Raw genomic sequence first — 23927 nt, forward strand, 5'->3', positions numbered from 1 at the left:
TTTTTTTTTTTTTTTTTTTTTGAAAAGCGGATATGCGTTGCCAACAGTCTGGGAGGACATGTACTAAAATGCTAGAAAGTCTGGATGGCGGGGTATGTGTTCCAAGGTGCTGAGGGTGGGGTGGGTTTGCTTTTAAAGTTAGTTTTTGCTTTGAATGCTCATGATTTTTGTAAGGCGGGGAGCAAATTAAGTTTGTTTTTAAAAAAGTATTTAGGGACGCCTGGGTGGCTCAGTCAGTTAAGCCTCCAGCTTCAGCTCAGGTCATGATCTCAAGGTTCACAGGTTTAAGCCCTGCGTCGGGCTCAGTGCTGGCAGCTCAGAGCCTGGAACCTGCTTCGGATTCTGTGTCTCCCTCTCTCTCTGCCCCTCTCTCGCTCGCGCTCTGTCTCTGTCAAAACTGAATAAACATAAGAAAAACATTTTTAAACAATAAATAAACTTTTCAAAATAATAAAAATAAAAAGGAATTTAGATAGGTTGTCTGCAGAAAGAGCAACAAAAGCCGTGTGCTGGGGTGGGAGGGGATTTTTTTCTAGTACACTCTTTGGTACCTCTTAAATTTGGAAAGATCCGACTGTATTACCTATCCCCCCAAACAGTCAAATAAAATCACATAGCAAAGTGGGAGGAAATTAATTCAGGTCCTATTGGGTTTGGTTGGACACAGGTGCCTGTCACATTTGGTGCCTGGAGAGGGCCTGGGGACCTTCGTGCTGGGCAGTCCCGTGAGGAATGACGCAGGGCACCCACCCAGGGTGGGGTGAGTATCGAGACCGCTCACAGGACAGGCAGGCTCACGTCACAGTCCCCATGACGGGCCTGGGCAGAGCTGCACTAGCCTTGGGCGTCCGTCACATCCTGACTGGGGACCCAGCTGGTGTTCAGCCCCACGGAGGAGACACTGCCAGCCTCTGGGGGACGTACAGCCAAGAGTCCTACACAGGAAACGGAACAGGAACCGGAGCAAGAAAGGCAGTTGCCACTAATCGAGCACTTACTGCCCCTGCGTTTTAAAGGCATCGTTTCAATGGCTCATATCCTCCCTGCTAAGTAGGTGTGACAGGCAAAGTGCCTCTCAAGTTACACAGCTGGAAAATGGCTCCAAGGTCATGTTTTCTTTTCAGTGAGACAAATGCCACTTGAAGCTGAGGCGTGGACATACCTGAGGGCCGAGCCATATGGGTCTGAAGCAATAAGCCATGGGGGATGGACCAGGCCAGGTCTTCAAGGCCAAAGAAAAGTAGGAAATAGCGGGTCTAAATGAACCACGTGACCGCCCCCCCCAACACACACACACACACACACACACACACACACATCTCAGTTCACTCGGTCACAGTCTGAAAGGGTCTTTGAGAGGAAGCCAACCCAGAGGGTAAGGGACTTGCCTGTGGTCACACAGCACGTCAGCACAGAGCTGGGGCAAGAACTCGGGTCCTCTCACCCCCACCTGCATGCAGGGGCTTCGTTCCGCTCCGCGGTGTTCTGGCCACCCCCCTTTCCCACGTCTCCCCGCATCCAGCTACCCAGGAGGATCTCTCAGGGTCATGCCCCTGCCCACAGTCTTCAGTGGCTCCCTACCAAAGGGTCAAGACTGAACTCCCAGACCGGACATGGGGCCTCCACGGCCTGTCCCGTTACTGCCTTTTCAGGCAGAATCCCTCCCCCACCCCCCCCCCCCCCCCCCCCCGTCTCACGTGCACTTCACACGTCTGTACCTGTGCCTGCCTGCTACTTCTGGAACGCCTCCCCTGCCCCACCAGACCACTCCTCTTCCAGGAGGGCACCCTGGTCACCCGCATCCGTGGGGCCTTCCCAGCCTCTGAGCTCCGGGTCAGACTCTTCCTGTGTACGTCAGGCTGCCAGTTGAACCCAAAGCTCCTTGAGGACAGGGCCTAGTTACTAGATCTATAGCGGCTGTTTTCAGGATAAAAATGGGAACTTGTGCTCCGGCCAGGATACAGTTCCGCTGTTACACATGCGTGTGAACAATCTTCAAAAGTCTAAGACACGGGTATCCCAATACGCAGCGGTACGCTCAGAAACCCCCTAACAGCGCCCTGCCGGCCATTCCCGCGGAGCCTAGACGTCGCAGACAGCCACTGCCACCTGGATTTAGCCTGTGGGGTGAAACCTCTGTGCCGTCTGGAATGGGCACTCCGGGAGGGCAGGGGCCCAGCCTGTGGGGCTCTTGTCCCTAGGGCCCAGCCCTGGGCCTGGCGCACGGTAGGCTCTTTGAAGTATTTGCCGAACGAACGAATGCCCCCTCCATCAGTTACAAATGCAGTGGCTCACCCTTATTTAGCAGATGGGCTGCCTTGGGGCATCTGATCCGAGGCCCAGATCTGTGACATTGAGCACGTAGTACACTTGTCTCAGCTTCTGTTTCCACATCTACCGATAGAAGTAGCGGTACCTGCTTTACAGGCTCATCCTGAGGGTTAGATGTTGCCAGCCTAAGACCCAGCTCGCTCCGCACATGTTAAGTTTCTGACTTCCTCGTGGGATCGGTCTGTAAGTTACCGGAACACAATCGGTCTGTAAGTTACCGGAACACAAGTCATCTGGCTCAAGTGAAAAGGCAGGTGCTCTCTCTTCCTGGAAGAAGGAGGAATGGCTACTGAGCAGACAGAAGCACCAGCTGTGGGCCCCTACCCTCTGCGTGGACTCCGGATGGCGGGGCCCCGCCGCTGCACCCACGCCACTGAATGCTGGCTGCCAGAGCTGTCTGTGGAGCTCCTCTGCATGTTGGGCATCTCTGATTCTTCCCAGCGGCCCCCAGATTTAGAGAGCGAAGTACCTTGCCCAGGGCCACACAGCCTGAGTGGTAAGGCCAGACCTTGGCTGTGAACTGAACAAAGCTGCCTGGTCTCCCAGAGTCTCCCATTCCTGAGCAACTGGCCATAGATGTTCGAGGTGGTAGCTGGTGGCCCTAGGGAGTCAGAGGCCCAGGGGGCTGATGTCCCACACTCCCTCGCACTTGTACCCCGATTGGTCCCACCCACCATTTCAGCCCCTTTCCTGGAAACACAGGCACCTGCCGGAGACCCCAACCTCTAACGCCCTCACACTACCCCAAGGTGATATCTTATTGTATGGATGTGGAATCCCACTCTGCCTGGATTTAAATCCCTACTCGGGCCACGTGACCTTACACAAGTGACTTTACCTCTCTGGGCCTCGGTTTCCCCACCTGAGAGATGAGGAGAAAAATCTCACCTTGTATTTATTAGCACAGATAGAGTACTTGCATAATGCCTGGCTCATGGGAAGGGCTAACTAAACTTGGACTATTCTAGTATCTATGTTATCGGATTACTGCCTTGCTGAAGTGAGAAAAGGATCCATTACTGTTGTAAATGTGATCAAAGATGAACCCTGCAGAAACTCCCTGCATCCTTTCGGGAACATAAGTCCAAGTTGGACTCTGCCTGAGCAGGTTACTGTAGAAGCTTCTGGTGAGAGTGAAACCAATGTCAGGGGCCCCACTACTGTGTTGGCTCAGCCACATGGGCCCTCACCACCCTCCATTCTGCTTCCCAAGAGCAGTGGCCCCCGCCACCGGCAGCACAGACCTCTAGGGGGGGACATGTGTTAAAAATACAGATCCCGGGGGCCCCTTCAGCCTCACCACATCCAACTGTGGGAGTGGGGTCCACGAATCTGCCTTTGACTCCCCTCTCAGGTGATTCTGACATGAATTACACGAACGCTACCCTCTGCCACGTCTTCCTGACCCAGTTTCTTCTCAGTCCCATGCCAACAACACGCTGGGTGCGGGGCTTCCCTTCCCCGACCTCCTCTGACCCCCCAAACCTATCAAAAAGCGACCTCCGGAGTGTTGTAACAGGAAAGGAAACTAAGGCTCAGGAGTAGGCCGTGGAGCCAGGGTCACCCCGTCGGGAAGTCACAGAATGGGGATTGGAACCCAGAACCTGCATGCTTTCCCCTTGCGAATGTGTATCCTCAAAGGTGCTGGTGCCAACCCTAGATCTGGGCCTGGGTCTCCTCTTGGGATTTCCCAGCAAAAGCTGGTTTTGCTCCAGCCAGGCTCTGGCTGGAGGCACAGAGAGAGCAACCAAACACACAGGGAGCTTGGGGTAAGGGAAGGCCAGCAATTCAGGGAAGAGCCTCAAAAGGGAGGGTCAGTACTTGGGCACGGGGAGCAGAGCCAGCGGGGGTTTGTGGTTGCGGTCAGCAGAGACCGGCCGCAGGTTACTTAAGCAGGAAAGGAACTTACCGAACACCACTGGGGAGCCAACGGGCTAGAAGAGTCAGAGGGCCCAGCTTGGAGTTCTCATGGCTTCGGCCCTCTGGGTGGGGCACTGACCAGGCAGCCCATCCCGCTGACACCCAGCCGTGGTCAGTCCCTGCAGACCTCTGTCCCTGATGACTCCAGAAACTGGACGGAGGCACCACCAGAATGGGCCTATGTGCCCCTGCCTGCTTGGGTCACGGATTCCTCCAAAGGTCTGTGCGGGGGACTGTGGCTGGTCGCACCTGGGTCATGTGCCCAGGCCCTCACCGCAAAGCATGCTGGTACACTGGGGCTCCTCTATTGGAAGCATCATTAGGTGGGGGACTCATCTGATACGGGAAGGGACTTTGAAAATAGGGCAGCCAATAAAAATGACAGGTGTCCACTAAGACCAGGGGTGGGGCTGACCCACCAGTCATTGAGGGCTTCTGTGCACCAGCCACTGCATTAAGTGGTTCACATCCGTTACTTTAATCCCTGTCTACAGGAATAATGCCCGGTTTACACGTGAGAAAGCTCAGGCTCGTGCGAGTGGTGGGTCACACTATTGACCCCAAGTCCATCAGACACGTGGCCAGGGCTCCTGACCACCCATGCATGTGTCATTGCCTTGTGCCTCCTGGGACTGAGACTAGCCCACAAAGCCCGACTGCACGCTTGCCTGACCCCTGCCTCCAGCCTGCCTCCTCGCACAGAGGAGGATGATCCCCCAGTGCTCTGGGAGGGGCGTGGGGCTGGTATTATTGCCCCATTTTATAGACGGGAAACCTGAGTACAATTGGGGTGCTTATCTGGCTCACGGTGGAGTCAGTGCACAGCTGGGGTCTCTCCCCACTGGGCAGCTCTCTCTGCCTCACATCCTGGCCGCCCGTCTGCAGGCTGCATGGAAACCCAGGTGGGGAAACCGCCCCCTACAACGAATGTTGGCCTGGCAGAGCAGTAGCCCTGGGGATGGCTGTGGGGTGGAGGTCTGGGGGACTGGGGCAGAAATGAAGGTGAAGAAAGTTCTAGAAGGCATGTTCAGAGCCCCACTCCCCGGGCTGTCCAGTTGCTCTCCTTCATGGCTGGAGAAAATGATCTCAGTCCCCTCAACCTGCCCAGAGATCCCTCTTGTCAAGGCCCTTCTGTGACGTACCTGATACCGCGGGCCTTCTCTAGCTGGGCCCCAAACCACGTGAGACATGTGGCTCACCTTCCCGGGGAGTCCGTTTTTATAGGATGTTTTGTGAAGCATTCATCCTATGCCACGCCTCCCTGCCCTTCACAATTCTCACGCTCACTGCGTATGACTGTCCAGGATGGCGGCCAGTGCTGCGGACATGACAGCTACAGTCCAGACGGCAGGAGGGAGGGGGCGGGACAAGAACGACACCTCCCGCTGGGTCAGCTTCCTACAGGAAGCCCACCTGGAAGCAGACCTCAACTTACTTAGGCAAGACTCTAGACGCACAGCCACACAGCTGCATGCGGATCTGGGAATGGAGTCCGCAGGCTGGGCACGCTGCCAGGTAACACTGGGGTTCTGTTATGAAGGAAAAGGGGGAACATGGATATTGGGTGGGCAGCGATCCGTCTCAGCCGCTCATGCCCAACGTGCTAAGATCCAACAAAGGGCCAGCCCAGTGTCACCCCGGTCCCTGCCGGTCCTGGGGCACCACGTAGAGTCGGTTTGGGCATTTGGTATTCTAGACCCGCGCCAGACCTCCTCTCTCAGGCCTGTGAGCCCCAGGAGGCAGTATTCGTCTCCTCGATCACCCCAGAGCCAGCTATCAGGCAAACAGAGACCACCCATACAGCTCAGAGCCCCCCGAAATCATTCAAACTAGCCAATCCTAAACTGTCCGCCTTGCCCTGTCTTGCCTTTCCCACGGAAATCCCAATAAATGCCATGGCCCAAGCCACACCCCCTCCTGTCTTCTGCCTCCCGCCTACGCTGGTGTATTTCCACGAGGTCCTGCATGGCCTGTGTGCCTCCTGCCTCCTGTCTCTAGGACCTGTGAGTGTTAGAAACTCCTCTGGGGCGCCTGGCTGGCTCAGTCGGGAGAGCGTGCGACTCTTGATCTTGGGGTTGTGAGTTCGAGCCCCACACGGTGTAGAGATTACTTAAAAAATAATAATAATAAATAACAAGTCTCCTCTGTGTTCTCACCAGACTGACCATCTTGTGAAAGAACACAAAACAGGTCTTTAAGGACAGAATGCCCCCCACACTGTTTCTCACTTCCACTTTGGTTTTGCTTTCTGGAGATTTCTGCCAGTCTCGGTAGGCTGGGTCACACTGCACTAACAAACAGCCCCATATCCTAGTGGCTCCTAACACTAAGTATTTCTCATGCATATGGCATGTCCACATAGGGCTGGAGGGCTCTCACCCGCTTCCCATTCCGGGGCCCAGGGCAATGGAGCAGCCACCATCTCAAAAGCTGTCAGTAGTCACGGGGTCTCCACCTGGCAATAATGTCCCACCCTGAGGTGACAGATGTCACTTTTCACGCTTCCTTGGCCATGGCTAGTCACATGACCCCACCTAATCTCAGGGGACAGAAATGCGTAGTCCCACCACATGCATGAAGGGCAGAGCATGGGAAGGAGTATGGAGAATGACATTAACAAGGACCTCAGGCCTCCGTCTGGGGTGACTGCCAGGCAGCTGTGACCACCAGAGCTCGGGCAGGGGGAGCAGCTGTGCCCTGGGGTGCGGCACACAGCCCAGCCGAACCTACCTAGGGCGAGAGGGAGCTGGAGAGAAGGAAAGACACAACGTTCCAGAGCCCGGGGCTGTGGTGCCTGACAGTCCTACCTTCCAGTGCCAGCCACTTCTGCAAAAATCGGAACAGCATTTCCCAAAAGGTGGAATTTTAGTGAAGATCACATGGGGAAATATGCCTTTGTACTCCCAGCGGCTGTCCCTGGAAGGTGATACTTTTTTGGTGGAAGAACTTTTTGCCCTACTAAGCCCTTTGATGAATTAGGGTAAATGTGAGAACAGAAGCTCGGCTGAGAGTGGCTTGGGGGGAGGCGTTCTGGGGGGCAGTTACAAAAGCACAATATATTCCTAAGATTTCTTTGGGAGTGACTTTATTTGGGACGGCTTTGAAAGGGTTGACGGCGATTATGGGGGTATCCAAGCAACCCCCGCTGCCCCATAGAAACTGGGAACAGATCAACCGTTCAGCGTAACAGAGAGGGTTTGGGGGTTTCTGTGGCAGTCCACAAGACCAGGGGGCAGATAGAAAAGGGAGCAGGGGGAAGGAAGGCAGCAAGAGGGTACTCTAGGAACAGGTTTTGAAAGCCCCAATTCCTTCTCATTCCTTAAATCCCGAGTAAACTTCCTCTGTTGACGGGTGGCTCACTCCTGCACCATCAGCACTGAAAGCTAACCTGTGGCCACAGAAGCCCCTCTGCCTCCTGGGGCCGGGGGGTGGGGAGAACCCATATCAAAAGCCAGATGTGGTCCTGCCCAGTGCAGAGGGACAATCCTGAGGCTGGGGTTCCCCTTTGGAAGACTCAAATCGCCTTCTGAGCAGAGAAACGGGGCAGAGGGCAGCAGAAAGAGGCATCTCAAGATCAGGTGTTACCTGCTGAATCTGTGTGGGCATAACAATTTTGCAGAAAAGATAAACTGAGCCCAGGGGATCAAACTACTTTCCCGTGGTGCCCCAGGCAGCCAGAGGGGCAGCCAGGGTGAGGGGCCACACCTGTCCTCCCGTGCCATTAGAGGAGGGAGGCTGGGACTCAGAGAGGGAAGGCCTTGCTCAAGGTCACACAGCAATTCAGCAGCAGAGCCAGGATGCAAGGACTCCAGATCCTGGTCTCTGCCGGCTGCCAGCCTGGGAAAGCTGCCCAGCCCTTTCACCCACTTTTTGCCTTGTGCCGGGGAGAGGTTGAGCGGGGTTAGCAGAGGCAGGATATTCTGAGAAATTCACTCAGGCCCAGACACCAGGAGCTGCATCGGTCCCCCTTGCACCCCGGGGGGCGGGCGAGCAGCATTCTCAAAGTGCACGCGAGCAAGACAGTATCTGAGGACAGACGTGCTCAAGGTGGGGAGCCAGGCCAGGTGCCGGCCCGGTGCACCCGCGATCTCACTTAACCCGCGGGCGGCCCTGGAGGGTGGGCTTCTCCGCTGTTTTCTGGGTGGCCAGAGACGCTGGGCCGAGTAGGACTGAGGCCCCAGGACTCGCAGTCCAGTGCTCTGTCCCCGGGCGCTGGCGGCGGGAGGGGCTTGGCGGAGCGCCCAGAACGGCGCGGGGAGGGCGCCCGGGCCGGATGCTTCCCTGCCCCGGCCCCGAGCTGCCCCCGGCGGAGGCGGATCCGCAGAGCAGGAAGGCGCAACAATGGGGGGCCGACAGCGGCGGGGAGCCCCGGTTCCGGAGCCAGGGTGCGGCCCGCCCCGCCACCGGCACTCTGAGAACGGGGTCCCTGCTCAGGGGACGAACGAGATTATCGGATGCCACCGTCTGAGCCCTTACGGTCTTCCGGGACCTGCCTCCACCGTACCTGGTTTATCTCATGGGATCCTCCTCTTACCCCTATGATTTAGCCCCAGTTTACAGATGAAGCAACGCAGGCACAGAGTTTTAAGTAAAATGCCCAAGGTAAGGAAGAGGTGAAAGTGAGATCTGAACCTAGACTATCTGGCTCCAGATCCTGAGCTCTTAGCTATTACGCGCGCGTGCACGCACCCACACCCACACACACCCACCCACACACCCACACCCACACTCATGGTATGTATATATATATATATATATATATATACACATATATACATATATGTGTGTGTATATATACATATATGTGTGTATATACATATATGTGTATATATACATGTGTATATATACATACATGTATATACATATATACACACATGTATATATACACATATACATATATGTATGTATATATACATATATGTATATATACATATGTGTGTATATATGTGTATATATATACTTTCTCATATTTTTCCTTTTCACTTACATGATTGACAGCTTTCTGTGTCATAAATACAGCCCTCAGCGATCCTTGTTCAAAGTCCTGACGTGCTAGGGAAGATCTCGTCCTGTACCCCGCCCCACCCCATCTTCCCCACCCACTAAGGGACTTGGATTCCCACCACTGGCACCCTGTCATCGAGTTAAGGTAGGCTTCCTCTAATCTAAATTGATGGTGACCGTGGTGGCACCAAGGGGTGGACGGATGGGTGCTTAACCCCCTCCTCATGTCCATCAGAAAAGCCCTTCTGCCAGCCAAACAGATGCATCTTCTGGATAGAAGTTGCTTATTATGCAAAGGAGGCTTAAAGGCAGGCCCCCTCCTGCACCCACATGAGATTGCTGCGCCCAAGCCCCTCCCCCAGAGGAGTTCTGGAGACAGCCTGGCTGGTGGGTTCATGCTCACCAGGTGTCCTGCTTTGAACACAATATATGGACACACTGAAGGTTTCTTAGAATCGGGTCCGGCCCAGGGCCACGGAAAACCCATAAAGGCCCAGCCTGGCTGGGTGGCAGGGGGGTCCAGAAGCTCCAGAAAGGATGGGACAGCTGGAGCTGGAAGAGGGGCTGTGCTTCCTGCATTTTACGTAAGACCAAGGGCTTAGATCAGCACCATCGATGACTGAGAATGCCTGAGCAAATCTAGGGCACTTCTCACCCTTCCATCTGAGGCAGACTAGGAGACCCCAGTGCCGTGGGGGTGGGGGGAGAGCAGGAGGCTTTTTATTTATTTTTCATTTACTTTTATTATTATTTTTATTTTATTAATTTTTTAAAGTTATTTATTGTTGAGAGACAGAGAGACACAGAGCACAAACAGGGGAGGTGCAGAGAGGGAATCTGAAGCAGGCTCCAGGCTCTGAGCTGTCAGCACAGAGCCTGATGTGGGGCCTGAACCCACCAACCGCTAGATCATGACCTGAGCCAAAGTCGGATGCTTCACTGAGCCACCCAGGCGCCCCTGTTATTTTTATTTTAGAGAGAGAGTGTGCACGAGTTGGGGAAGAAGGGCAGAGGGAGAGAGAGAGAGAGAGAGAGAGAGAGAGAGAGAGAGAGAGAATCTTAAGCAGGCTCCACACTCAGCACAGAGCCCAACTCAGGGCTCGATCTCACGACCCTGGGATCAAGAGTCTGATGCTCAACTGACTTGGCCATCCAGGTGCCCCAGGAGACTTGTTAAAGACACTCCACTAAGGCTGCTGGGAGAAACTCTCGGGAGAGGTGGAGGGGCTTCTCATCCAAGAGTGATGAACCAGCTGAGGTCCCCTTCCAGAGCCCCCTTTGGCCCTCACAGGCCAGCTGGGAGCACTGGGTGTGGAACCAGGATACCTGAGATTTGTGTTCTGGTTTCATTCCCAACTATGGGCCGTCTTATGGCCTTGGACCAGTCCTTCCCCCCCTCTAGCTTCCCAATCCTACCTCGGCAGGGACCTCCAAGGGCTCTTCGCGCTCTGATGGGGGCTCTGGCAGTGGTGCTTTTTCTTTCCGGGGTCACCTGAGCTGTCAGGGGGATGATCGGGTAGAAGTCACCTCTCCGAAATTTCCTTTCACCGGTAATTACTGCCTTCCAAGGACGGCTGCTACTCGGGGGTCACCCAGCATCCACTTTCCCGTCTTTAGGGTAGCAGCCCCCAAGTTTCCTTGGGAGGAGCCTCCCTCCTCCACCTCGGCCAGGTACAGTGAGTGGAGTGGACTCCATGCCCGAGTCCATTGGGAGGAAGGTGACCAGACGGGGCAATGCCTACCTTCCGTTCCCTGAGCCGTCCAGGGTAGTCATGTGACCCAATGCCAGCCAACGGCGTCAGGTTCAGGTTTGGTCCCAAATGCTGAGGAGTCTGGAAGCGTAAAACCTGGGAGGGTTGGCGGCTGGCGTCGCTGGCATCCGTTCTGCCCCCACGGGGACTGGAGCCGAGGCAGAGAAGACAGAGCTTGGGGGCCGAGAGATCTACCTGCTGCCATTCGCTTCCTCCCGCCAGTCCAGCTGTGCCCGAAGCCAACTGCCCTGGGCTTTTCGTGACCGGGAGCCAATACGCCTTTGCCACTTCCAGCCAGTTTGAAGTGGGTTTTCTGTTGCTCACAACTGGAAGCATCATGACTGCTTTGTTGGATTTTTCTTGACTCTATGGCGCCATCAATAGGAAGATAATTTTTTCAAGGCAAATAGGATACCCATTTAAATAAGAGCTTTTTTGATGAAAAAAGCGTATCAAAGCCCTTCAAAGACTGACAGTAGTATGTTTTTATTTATGAAATCGTCTCCTTTGGTGATCGGGTCAAAGTTCTTCACATCCAGAGTCTAAACTTTCTTTGGGTCCATTCGGCACGTTGTACTTCTAATTGTACTGCCTGTCTGGCGATTGCCTTCTGTATACTTCATGGCCTTGTATTTCCATGCGGCATCAATTTAGAAGTCATGTCAAGTGACATCTAAGGATCCAATCTGGTAAAATTCCATCAGGCTTGACTGCAGCTCCCTGAACAACCGGACAGCAGACAGCGAAGTCCCCTGGTCCCCCTCCGCCCGCTGACTCACATGTTACTCGGACATCAGTTGTGGGGCAACATCCTCATTCCAGAAATGTTAAGATGCCAGCGTGGGGCCCATGTGTCAGAACTAGTTCTGATGGAATTACCATTTCCTGCGGGACAGGCACCAAGCTAAGCAGGACAGAGATATGACCTTGGGCAAGTACTATCACCACTCTGGTTCTGTGTTGCCACATCTGTCAATGAGAATAACAACTTCACAGAGGTGCTGGGAAGATTTATTGAGAAACATCAGTGTAAAACTCTTAGCACAGCGTTGGCATATAAGGATTGTCCGATACGTATCAGCTATTGATATTTTAGTTCTCACAACTACCCTTGGAGGTCAACAGGATAATCCTACTTGGTGGTTTAGGACCCTGACATCAGAGGCAAGAAGGGGGCGTGTCCTAGGTCACCTCCAAGGGTGTAGGCTGGGCTGGGCCAGGGGGACTTGGGGGCCCAGTTCTTAGACATGGGGCAGGGTAATGTCAAGCTCACTCACCAGCCAAGCTCACTGCCCAGACCACGCAGTGTCTTGGTCTGATTTGTGGAACCCTAGGCCTTTGAAAACTCCAGAGAGAAAACACCAAGGCCTCGGAAGAGATAGGACTTGTCCAAGGCCATGTAGCCAGGGAGTGACACAGCTCAGGCTGGAAGTGCCCGTTCCCTGACTCTTCACATGTCCTCATGCTTCACTGCCCTCCCCTGTGGGCATCTCTCCCGCCACCACATCCTCCGAGAAGCCGTCCCTGACCACCCACCTCCCTACACCTTGCTCCGGCAGGATCTCAACATTTGCTGGCATTTTGGATGTGCACTTTGGAGTCGGGCCGACCTTGGGTTTGAATCCCCCTTCTGCCATTTAGCGTCCTCCCTTGTAAAACGGGCTACAAAAGCCCATCTCATGGGGTCAGCGTGAAGTTTCTGGAAAGGTCAAGGCTGATCACAACCTGGCATAGAGCCTTTGTGCAACAGCCATTTCCTCCCTCCTTTGCCCCTATGCAACATAATTATTGACCTTAGTAATCACGAAATAAAATGAATAATAAGGGAAATGGGCAAAAAAAAAAAAAAAGCAGATTGTGACATTTTTTATTGGACTTCACACATATATAATAGTGGCAGTCAAAAATAAACTAAATGCGGGGCACCTGGGTGGCTCAGTCGGTTGAGCGACCTACTTGGGCTCAGGTCATGATCTCACAGTTTGTGAGTTCGAGCCCCGCGTCGGGCTCTGTGCTGACAGCTCGCAGCCTGGAGCCTGCTTCGGACTCTGTGTCTCCCTCTCTCTCTGCCCCTCCCCTGCTCATGCTCTGTTTCTCTCTGTCTCTCTCTCAAAAATAAATGAACACGAAAAAATTAAAAAAAAAAAATAAACTAAATGCTACAAAATTATACTTTTGTAAATAGGAAAACAGTAATGAATTAATACTGCTAAGTCACATTAATTTTTTTTTTTTTTTTTTTTTTTGGTAAAAAGGAAGCAAATGCCTGTCGTGGAGTCTGGCTGTGTTGGGAGCCAGGCGTAGAACGAGGTTTCTGGACTAACTTCCGTGTGGAACCCAGTGTGTATCATAGGACAAGCTGTCGTATAATGATTTAGCCAGTGGGCATCCCCAGGAAGGGTTGAATGAGGGAGGGAAGGAGGGAGGCAGCCTGGAACAGGGAGCCATGCCTTCTGAGTCCTAGGCCTAACTCAGTATAACATGCTGTGTATCTTAGGGAAGTTGTACCTTCTCTGGGCTTCAGATGAGATGGGACATCCTTCCCCCAGCCTTACTCAGCCCGGAGGATAGAGATGTCAGGCCCAGAGGCAGAAGCACGTGACAAACGCATGGCTGGCCCCAACCCTGGGCCCCTGTTTAGGAGTCAAACCCACCTCGCCTGCTGCTACGGCTGCCTAGCTTTCCTTAGGCCTTGAATGTTCCATAGGGGCCCCTCGCACGAAGGGGCGCAACTCCAGCACTCTGGACGCCCCCAACTCCCAGTGACTCCCACCACTGGACTTACCTCGTGTTTGCCACTGTGGCCACCCCGTGTCCGGCCTCTAAGAAATGCTTTCCTAATGTCCAGCTGCTGCAGAGGCCCCACAGCCCCGGCTGGGGCCCCAAGTGACATCTTTCAAGCCTGTCACTCAGACGTCTCCTTTCTGATGGGCTGTGCTACAGCAGAGCTTGGTTGGAAAGCAGCGTCACTCCCTGTCCGGAACCTCTGCTCCCTTCCCAGTTTCAAGCTGATGGCTCTCCAACCCGCCGCCGCAGGGCTGTGGGAACACCGGATCCCCTGGAACAGCACACTGACTCAAACGTACACCCTAATTTCCTACAGATTCAGCTAAGGGTAGATCTCGGGGAAGCAAGGTGGCCCCAGGGGAAGAGCAGGCACAGGAGGTGGTGGCCCCCCTTCGCCCTTTCCTTAGGGTTCTTGGTGGGGCCTCCCAGTTGCTACTTTCTCTGAGTAGGTAGGATCCTTCCAGAGCAGAGGAAAAAGGCCGAGTTCTTGCTGTGCCGGAAAGTCTTTTGTACTCAGGATTCGTTCCAGGAGAATGGACATCACCATGTAGGCAGTTCCTCAAAAGGAATGTTTACTGAAGTTGAATCCCCTGGTTCCTGAGGCTTCAGGACCTCTGTTTCCAGCCCTCCGATGACCTAGATCTCTGTTTCCCCAAGCTCACGAGGCATTGAAGGATTCTCCAGGTCTTTGTGCGGCTGGATAGCTCGTTTCTTTTTATTGGGGAATAATACTCCATTGTCTGCCTGTAACAAAGTTTGTTGACCCACTCACCAATTGAGGAACATTTTGGCTGTTTCTGGTGAATGAAGAACCAGAATGAAGAAAGAATGAAGAACATTCATTCTTTCACGAAGTTGAAGTTTTTACTTTTTTTTTTTAAGTTTATTTTGAGAGAGAGAGAGAGAGAGAGAGAGAGAGAGAGATCCTCTACGAGTAGGGCAGGAATAGAAAGACAGGGAGAGAAAGAATCCCAAGCAGGCTCCAGGCTGTCAGCGCAGAGCCCGACTCAGGGCTCGATCTCTCAAACTGAGATCATGACCTGAGCCAAAGTCAAGGTTTGGACGCTTAACCCACTGAGCCACCCAGGTGCTCCTAGACTGGTGTTTTTCTTTCAACACTTTAAATATTTCATTCCACTCTGTTCTTGCTTGCATGGTTTCTGATGAGAAGTCTAATGTAATTCTCATCCTTGTTCCTCAATAGGTAAGGTGCGTTTCCCCCCCAACTTTGGCTTCTTTCAAGATATTCTCTTTGTTTTCCTGCAATTTGACTTTTCTTTTCTTTTTTTAACATTTACTTTTCTGAGTCTCCACACCCAATGTGGGGCTCAAACTCATGACCTTGAGATCAAGAATTGCATGCTTTTCTGACTGAGCCAGCCACACACCCTTCTTTTCCTGAAATTTGAATATGCTATGCTTAGGTGTAGATTTTTGGTACTTTCTTTTTTTTTTTAATTTTTTAAATGTTTTATTTATTTTTTGAGAGCAAGAGACAGAGTGAGTGGGGGAGGGGCAGAGAGAGGGGGTGACACAGAATTCAAAGCAGGCTCCAGGCTCTGAGCTGTCAGCACAGAGCCCAACGCGGGGCTCGAACCCACGAACTGTGAGATCATGACCCAAGCCGAAGTCTGACGCTTAACCGGCGAGCCACCCAGGTGCCCCTGCTTGGTACTTTCTGAGCTTTCTGGATTTGTGGTCTGGTATCTATCATTAATTTTGGAAAACGTAAGCCATTACAGTCTTCTGCTTTCTCTTCTAGTTTTCCTGTTTTGTGTACGTTACACCTTCTGTAAATGTCCCACAGTTCCTAGATACTCTGTTCTAGGTTTTTTTACCTTTTTACTTTTCACCTCACTTTTTTGTCCAGCTTTGCTGAGATATAATTGACATGTAACAATGTGTAACCTTAACGTGTACAGTGTGATGATTTGACATACTTATATATTGCAAAATGATTACCAACAATAGGGTTAGTAAACATCTCCATCGTTTTGCATAATTACTTTTTTTTTTCTGGCTAGCAAAGAACATTTAAGATCTACTCTCTTAGCAGCTTTCAAGTACACAATACAGTATATTGTTAACGACAGTCACTATGCTGTAGGTTAGATCCCCCAAACTTACTCATCTTGTAACTGGAAGTTTGTAACATTTGACCAAATATCTCTGTTTTCCTTCGTCCCCCAACCTTGGAAACTCTGTCTCTATGACTCTACTTGGCTGTTAGTGCACACTATTTTAGGATTTTTATGACTTCCTGGTTTGGGATTCACGCAGCTTCTTAAACCCGTAGGTTTATGTCTTTTGCCCAAAGTGGGAAGCTTTCAGCTATTATTTGAGTCTATTTTCTACACCGCACTCCTTCTCTTCTCCTTGTGGGATTCCAGTGACATACACGGATGTTGGTATTTTCCCACAGGCCCCTGAAGTTCTGTTCATTTTGTTCATTCGTGGTTTCTTGCTCAAGTTGTAGAAGTTTTAGTGCTCTATCTTCAAGGTCACTGCTTCTTTCCTCTGTCATCTCCGATGGCTCACAGTGTCCATCAGTAAGTTTGTTGGTCCTGTTACTGTATTTTTTAGTTTTACAATTTTCATCTGGTTTTTCTTTATATCTTCTTTTTCTTTGCTGAAATTTTCTATTTTCCCGTTTCTGGAATGCTCATGGTTGCTTGCTGAAGCTTTTCTTTTTCTCCCTTTCTTCTTCTCCTTTTTTGGGGATAGCTACTTTGAAATCCTTGTCAGATAATCCCAACTTCTGTGTCATCTTGATGTCAGCATCTGGTTTTTGGTTTTGCTCTCATTAAACAGGCTCTACGCCCAACATGGGGCTCAAACTCACGACCCTGAGATCAAGAGTCACATGCTCTACCGACTGAGCCAGCCAGGCCCCTGATGTTAGCATCTGTTGACTGCCCTTTCTCATTCCAGTTCAGCCTTTTTCTGGCTTTTGGTATGATGCATAATATTTTATTTTATCCTGGACTTTTTGGGTATTATGTTCCCACTGGTTCCCTTTTGAATCTATTTTAGTACGCATTCAACTTGTTCAAGTTCAGAATGAACACCACTGCTCACTCTTGTGGTCTGTGAGCTTGAATGTCAATGTAATACCAATGTAGTTTTGAATCGGCACTATTTTGGTCTGTCCTGCTGTGTGCTACCCAGAGGCCGATCTGGAACTGTACAGTATTCCACATCGTAATTCAGTTCTCAAAGCTTTTGCTGCTAATTCTGGGGGGAGGGGGGTTCACTTGTGGGTATGCCCTGGACCTCAGACGCAAATTCAAAGGATCTCTTCCTACAGCTCCCTCTTCTCTGAAACCCGCCCCACACAATCTAGCTGTGTGGGGGTGGATACTGTCTCTTTGTTGGCTTTGCTTAGTGCTAAGCAAGGATAGCAACAGGGTTCCACCCTTCAGTCACAACACTCCCTTGGGGACGGGGAAGGAGGGCAGGGGATCCTCGCTGATCACATTTGTGCAGAATGGGGCTGACTGATGGACCTCCACATCACAGTCGTCACCGGTAAGGAGAGAGAGGACTACCTACCCGGTAGTGCACAGCAGGGGTGGTGGACAAGCCCCACACCAGTCTGTCTCCCCAAAGCCTGCTGGGAGAGGGAGGGCTGTGGCTTATTTCATGGTGTTCACCTGGAGAAAGGCAAACATTGTCAAAAGGAATGTCTCTCATTGCTGTCCCTCCCAGCCCTTTGACTCCGGAAGGCGGGCTTTTGTTGGGACTTTGTGCTTGGTAATGGTTTTCGGTTTCACCTTCTCTGGTGCTCAGGCTGGGATCTAGGAAGTAGTAAAGCCCGTGAGGACTCCCAGCTAAGTCATCCCTTGAGATCCAAGTTGTCTCGCCAGTTCACCTTTTTTCCACCGTCAAAGGAGTCTGGTAGTTGCTTTCTATATATTGTCAAGTTTTGGGTTTTAAGTGGAAGCAACAGGGTGGAATCGACTGACTCATCTTGTCTGGAAATGGAAGCCCTGCATATTTTTTTTAAGTCAACTTTTTGAAGTATAATTTACATGCAATAAAATGTTTCCATTTGAAGTGTGCATTTCCATGAGTTTTAACAAAGGTGTGTGCCCATGTAACCACAGTCAAAATATAGAACATTCCCATCTCCCCAAAAGGTTCCCTTGTGCCCCTTCCCAATCAATTCCCCTATCCCAGGCCTCAGACAACTACTGATCTATGTCACTATGGATTACACTTATCTTTTCCAGAGCTTCAGATAAAATCGAACGTGTCAAAGAACATATTCTTTGATAAAAGTCTGCCTTAAACAAATTTTTTTTTTAATGTTTATTTTTGAGAGAGAGAGAGACAGAGCGCAAGAGGGTGAGGGGCAGAGACAGAGGAAGACACAGAATCTGAAGCAGGCTCCAGGCTTTGAGCTGTCAGCACAGAGCCCGACGCGGGGCTGGAACCCACGAACCACGAGACTATGACCTGAGCTGAAGCTGGATGCTTCACCGACTGAGCCACCCAGGTGCCACCCCCCTTATACATTTATTTAAGTTTATTTATTTATTTGAGAGAGACAGAGGCAGCACGAGTGGGGACGGGGCAGAGAGAGAGAGGGAGAGAGAATCCCAAGCAGTCTCCACACTGCCCACGGAGAGCCCGATGCAGGGCTCAAACCCACGAAGCCTTGAGATCATGACCTGAGCCGAAACCAAGAGTTGAACGCTTAACCAACTTAGCCACCCAGGAGCCCCTACATTTTTTTAAATGTTTATTTAGTTTTGAGATGCCTTCTTTAGTTCAGTGTGTCTGTGAGATTCATCCTTATCACGAGGTGTAACAGCAATTCATTCTTTTTATTGCTAAGGAGAAGTCCATTATATTTTTGTATGCTTTTGTTTGGGCTGTCGCCATGTTCTGCCCTTACCTGGCAAACCCCAAGAGCCAATGGACCGCAGTAGCTCCTGCCGTGTTTTCTGCTCTCAGAGCTCCTTCTCTTTGATCCAAGGGAAGACGAGATCCGTCACTTAGTACTTACTTCAAGGCATGGGTAGGATACGATTTCAGAATAAAAGGATGGTCTCTTCTGGATCTACCTGCATCGATCTGTCGTGTACTTACTCATCACGTGCTCAGACCAAAGTACATGAAAACAGTCACTCACTTGGCAGAGTTTAGGGGGTTCTAACTTCGGTCTTACATTGCTGTCTGTGTCCTCTGAATTAGTAATAGGAGTATGAATGTGCTCTCCATTTTATGCAAGAATAACTACCAGATCACAGGGATGCCTAACTAATGCCATCCCTCCGTGTTGAATTCCTGGTGGCTTGTGATGAGTTGGGTACCTCACCAATGCTCTTATCCACACCCTCATGTCTTCTGTCCAATCCATGCACTCATATCCTCGGTAGAAGACATTTGGTACTCCAGGTGGCTGATTCACTTTGTGATGGCAAGTGACACGCTGGCTATGGTGGGGAGGGTGGGGGTGACCTGACCTTACAGATTCTCTCCTGGCTAGTTAGTTACGTGTACAAAGTGGATTCATGATTTCTCTGACTGCTATCTTCACATACTCTATATTCAGACTCACAAATGACGGGCTAAGTGGTTTTGATACAGGAATACAGAGCCAAGTTTTGTTTTCTACCAGTGCAAGGTTGGCAATATTTTTAATTTAAAAAAAATTTTTTTTCCAACGTTTTTTATTTATTTTTGGGACAGAGAGAGACAGAGCATGAACGGGGGAGGGGCAGAGAGAGACGGAGACACAGAATCGGAAACAGGCTCCAGGCTCTGAGCCATCAGCCCAGAGCCTGACGCGGGGCTCGAACTCACGGACCGCGAGATCGTGACCTGGCTGAAGTCGGACGCTTAACTGACTGCGCCACCCAGGCGCCCCTATTTTTAATTTTTTAATGTTTATTTTATTTTTGAGACAGAGAAATGCCACCCTTCTAATATGTTTTGGGAGAAAATATATTTGTGGAAAATTTAGCTCTCCAAGAAAGAATGCAAGAAAAACTTCCAGACTAAAGGACCCATTTCCAGGTTAAAGCGATCTTCTTTGAGTGACCTTGAAGTGACCTCCTCTCATCTTCTGGATTAGAGACCACAATGGAACTGAGACCACCATGCTGTGAAAGCTGGGCACATCTACTGGAGGATGAGGCCACATGAGAAAATATCTCAGAGTGAGGCATCAAGACACAGCAGTGTGATGTGAAATTCTTGGAGCAAGTTCATGGTGTTTCTATTGTCTTTTTCTTTAGAATTGTTTATATATTCTTTATTTTATATATTTACTTTATGTGTTTTATTATACTTGTTTGCATATTATTATGTATTTAGGGCAGGAGATTATTTTATATTTTGCAAATATTTTCTCTTCATTATGGCTTATCTTTTGTTTATGGTGTGTTTCAGGGTAGAGAAACTTTGGTTTTTTATTGCATTTCGAGGTGGTCACATCTGTTAATAATTTCCTTCGGGGTCCCTGGGTGGCTCAGTCGGTTAAGCATCCGACTTTGGCTCAGGTCATGATCTCGTGGTTCATGGGTTCGAGCCTTGCATTGGGCTCTGTGCTGACAGCCTGGACCTGCTTTGAATTCTCCTCCTCTCTCTCTGCCCCTCTCCCGCTTCTGCTTTGTCTCTCTCAAAAATAAACGTTTAAAAAATCTTTTTTCAATTTCCTTTGTGTTGATGTCTTTTTTTTAAAGAAGATTCTTTCAATTCAAAGACCTGATCTTATTTTCTTTCTCAAAAACAAAACAAAAAACAGGGGCGCTTGGGTGGCTCAGCCGGTTGGGCATCCGACTTCAGCTCAGGTCATGATCTCACGGTCCGTGGGTTCGAGCCCCGCGTCGGGCTCTGTGCTGGCAGCTCAGAGCCTGGAGCCTGCTTCGGATTCTGTGTCTCCCTCTCTCTCTGCCCCTCCCCTGCTCACACTCTGTCTCTCTCTGTCTCAAAAATAAATAAAAAAATTAAACAAAACAAAACAACCCTCCCCGAACCAATATAAGCAGTTGGTGCAATATGGCCCTCATTGTCAAAGAGAGAGGGAAGAGTTTTAAATAGTTGTCTCTAGGGAGCCATCCGGAGTTAGGACAGCCAGGCAAGGAGCCACACTGCTTTTCTACTGACTTTTCTCTCACAGTCCAGCCTCAAAGTTACACTGATAAAATGTGTCCTGAATCTAACTACTTACTGTCTTCACTTCTAGCAGTCTCCATCATCTCTGGCCTAAACGACTCCAACAGCTGGCTCACTGGTGTGCTGTTTCCACCCTTGCCCCCATTTCAGTTATCCGCTGCTAGGAAATAAGCTACTTCAAGAGCAATTTATTAAATCTTGCAATTCTTAGGTTTTCCTGAGCTGAGGGAGGTGGTTCTTCTAGTCATGTGATGTTGCTGGGGCCATGGGCATCTGTGGGCAGAAGGTCCAAGTGGCTCACTCAGCCTGGCTGGCGGTTGGTGCTGGCGGCTGGCTGGGTTCTCATCTGGACTCTGGGCTGTAGGCCTCAATTCTCTACCATGTGGCCTCTCTGTGTAGACTGGGCCCAAGAGCTAGTGTTCCAAAAGGAAGGGAGTGGAAGCTGGCAGTTCTCTTAACGCCTGGGCTTCGAAGTCTCAGAACATCTCTTGTGCTGTCTTCTATAGGTCAAAGCAGCCACGAGGCCAGCCCAGACTCCAGGCGAATGGAGGAATCACTGGGGGCCAGCTTTGGAGACTACCTACCATGACAACAGCCTTCAGTCTTTCTTCCACTTTCCAGAGACATCTTTTAAAAACAAATAGGCATTACTCCCCTGCTGAAATCCACCAATGACACCCATCATACTCATGATACCTGTCACATTTAATGCCCTGCCTGACCTGGTTCCTGCCCAACCCCGCCCCTTACACTTACTGGTCCTTCCTACCTTCCCAGCACCCCTAACTCATCACTCCAAGCCTCACTGAGCTACTTCACACTTTGGATATCTGACATTATTTATTTATTCACGTTTTGGGCTCTCCACTAGCATGTAAGGTCCTCGCCAGCAGTGCCCTTCTCTGTCCTAGCCTGTGTTTACTCCGGGCACCTAGAAAAACATTAATCACAGGGCTGGCATACCATAAATCTATTCTGTGGTTAGTTGAATTTATTTCCCTAAATCTTGGGCATGTGCTGCCTTGAGAAATGGATGAATTAATTTTAGAATAGGCAAAACTACAGTGGTAATTATCACACAGACCCAATAGTGTACCCGTTCCACAAACCCACTGGCAAACATTTCTACCTTCCTAATAAAGCAGACAGCTGTTTTTCCCTGTGTGCCCTGCCGGACAGCTGCTGCAAGCCCAGCCTCCGATGGGTCCGTCGTCAGTCTGCCCTATGCATGCATGGAACTCATCAGACACACTCTGGGCGGAAGCCAGGGGAGCGCTGCCCTTGGCATTTTTATTTTAATCCATTTTGGTGTCAGCTGTCCCTCACTAAGTCACCGAATTTAATTAGAGGGTTGAGTGAAAACCCCGAAACTATGGCCTCTTGGTGATTCCTAAGAAGCCACGGTAGTCCAACACCGTAATCAAAGTGAATCCACATATATCCAGGGAGTAGGCACGCGGTAAGGGAATTATTCTTACAGACACACATCCCACACGTGTCAAAGATAAATCTGGGTCCAAGACAGTATTAACAAAGCTGGTTTACACATAAACTTGAAGAGAGGACCCTTCTGCCCCCACCCTTGTTTCGGTGGGGGCTCAACGGTGTCAGGGAGTACGTTTTACTAAGAAGGAAATACTGTCTCCTTGAAAACTGATCTGCAAGGGTAGGATTAGTGGGGTGAAGGGGCACTCTCTGGTCTTCCAGTCCATTTGGCCATCCTCGGTTGGCGGCAAGGCGGGCCCGCGAGCAGTTGGGGGACGTTTCAAAAGAGGAAAGGGCGGAGGGTTTTCTGTGGCCAGCAACTTCCTAGAACAAGTGGGGGTCGACAGAATGGTTTTTTGTAATCAAGCTGTCATCATGGTTATTGGGAGGGTGGGGGGTGGCTGCTTTCCTGCAGAACGTTCCTCACACGATCAGCAAATTTAAAATCATTACAAATTGTAGAGTTGAAAGTGATCTTAAAATGCATCTGCTCGTTTTGACCCATCACCCCGTGGTCTTCACCCCAAGTGCATTCAGTGAATGGAAAACCTCAGAAACAGGGTGATCCGGTGTCTAAGCCTTAGCAATCGGCAGAAGCAGAACTAGAAAGTCTTCCTGAATCCTAGCACCGTGGATAGAAACGCCACGCTTCTCAAAAATAAAACAAGGAAAACAATGAGAATATGGCCAGTAGCAGCCTAAACAAGCTCTGGCTGGGCCCAAAGGATACCCCCTGCTTCCTTACTAACAGAGTCCTGACCTCAGGGGCTCTGGGCTTGGACGGGGGGACTGAGCCCTTTCCCAGCAAAGGGATGAGAGTCCTCAACTGGTCCAAATCAGCCAATTCTCCAGATTTCATTCTCACCAGTGAACATGAGGGAAAAGTGGGTGGCTGGGAGGGCATCTGGAAAAGAAAGTTTGAGGTTTTTTTTAGGAGCTGATGGAAGTGATATTTTCTGCTGTGGGACACGGGTGGGGTTTGTTTTCCATGTGTGGGAAAAAGGCTTATACAACTTGGCAACGGGAACTGGGAATCAAAATCTCTTTTGACCCTCTGATCTCCCTTCTAGTATGTTATCCTACAGAATCAAGGTTATTTAGGAAAGAAAAAAAATGAACACGTTCAAAGACATACTGGCTTTTTGTTTTAAGAACAGCAAAAAATTGGAACTACCCCAAGTATCCAAGAACAGGGTGTCAGGAAACACTGTGGCGAGACTTTGAAACAGGTCCCCCCTAACCCGTCTGCACTTAACGGGGTGTTCAACGTACTCCACACACTCTTTAAGCAACTTTATAATGATGTAAATTGAGGGAAACAGATAATGTAGATGACTCTTGTCCACACAGATACAAATTGTACACTCTAAAGTCCTAAATGTAACCGATTATTACTGTGTGGATATTGGCTGATTTTACCAGTTTTGTGTCTACTAAGCAAATTCATTTCAGCATTCCTACTGGGCTTATTATATTTTTATTTCCTCTTTGGATTCTCCTTTGAACCAATTAAAACATCTTACT

The 23927-nt window shown here is 50.4% G+C and overlaps 1 non-coding gene across 1 annotated transcript; it reads right to left on the bottom strand.

Annotated features, from left to right (window-relative positions):
* Window positions 1–16610: 16610 nt before the first annotated feature.
* Window positions 16611–16683, bottom strand: TRNAK-CUU (transfer RNA lysine (anticodon CUU)). Its single transcript has one exon. It is a non-coding gene; the product is annotated as a tRNA-Lys (tRNA).
* Window positions 16684–23927: the final 7244 nt, after the last annotated feature.

The sequence above is a fragment of the Acinonyx jubatus genome, chromosome A3 (genome assembly GCF_027475565.1).
Source record: "Acinonyx jubatus isolate Ajub_Pintada_27869175 chromosome A3, VMU_Ajub_asm_v1.0, whole genome shotgun sequence".
NCBI classification, from domain to species: Eukaryota; Metazoa; Chordata; class Mammalia; order Carnivora; family Felidae; genus Acinonyx; species Acinonyx jubatus.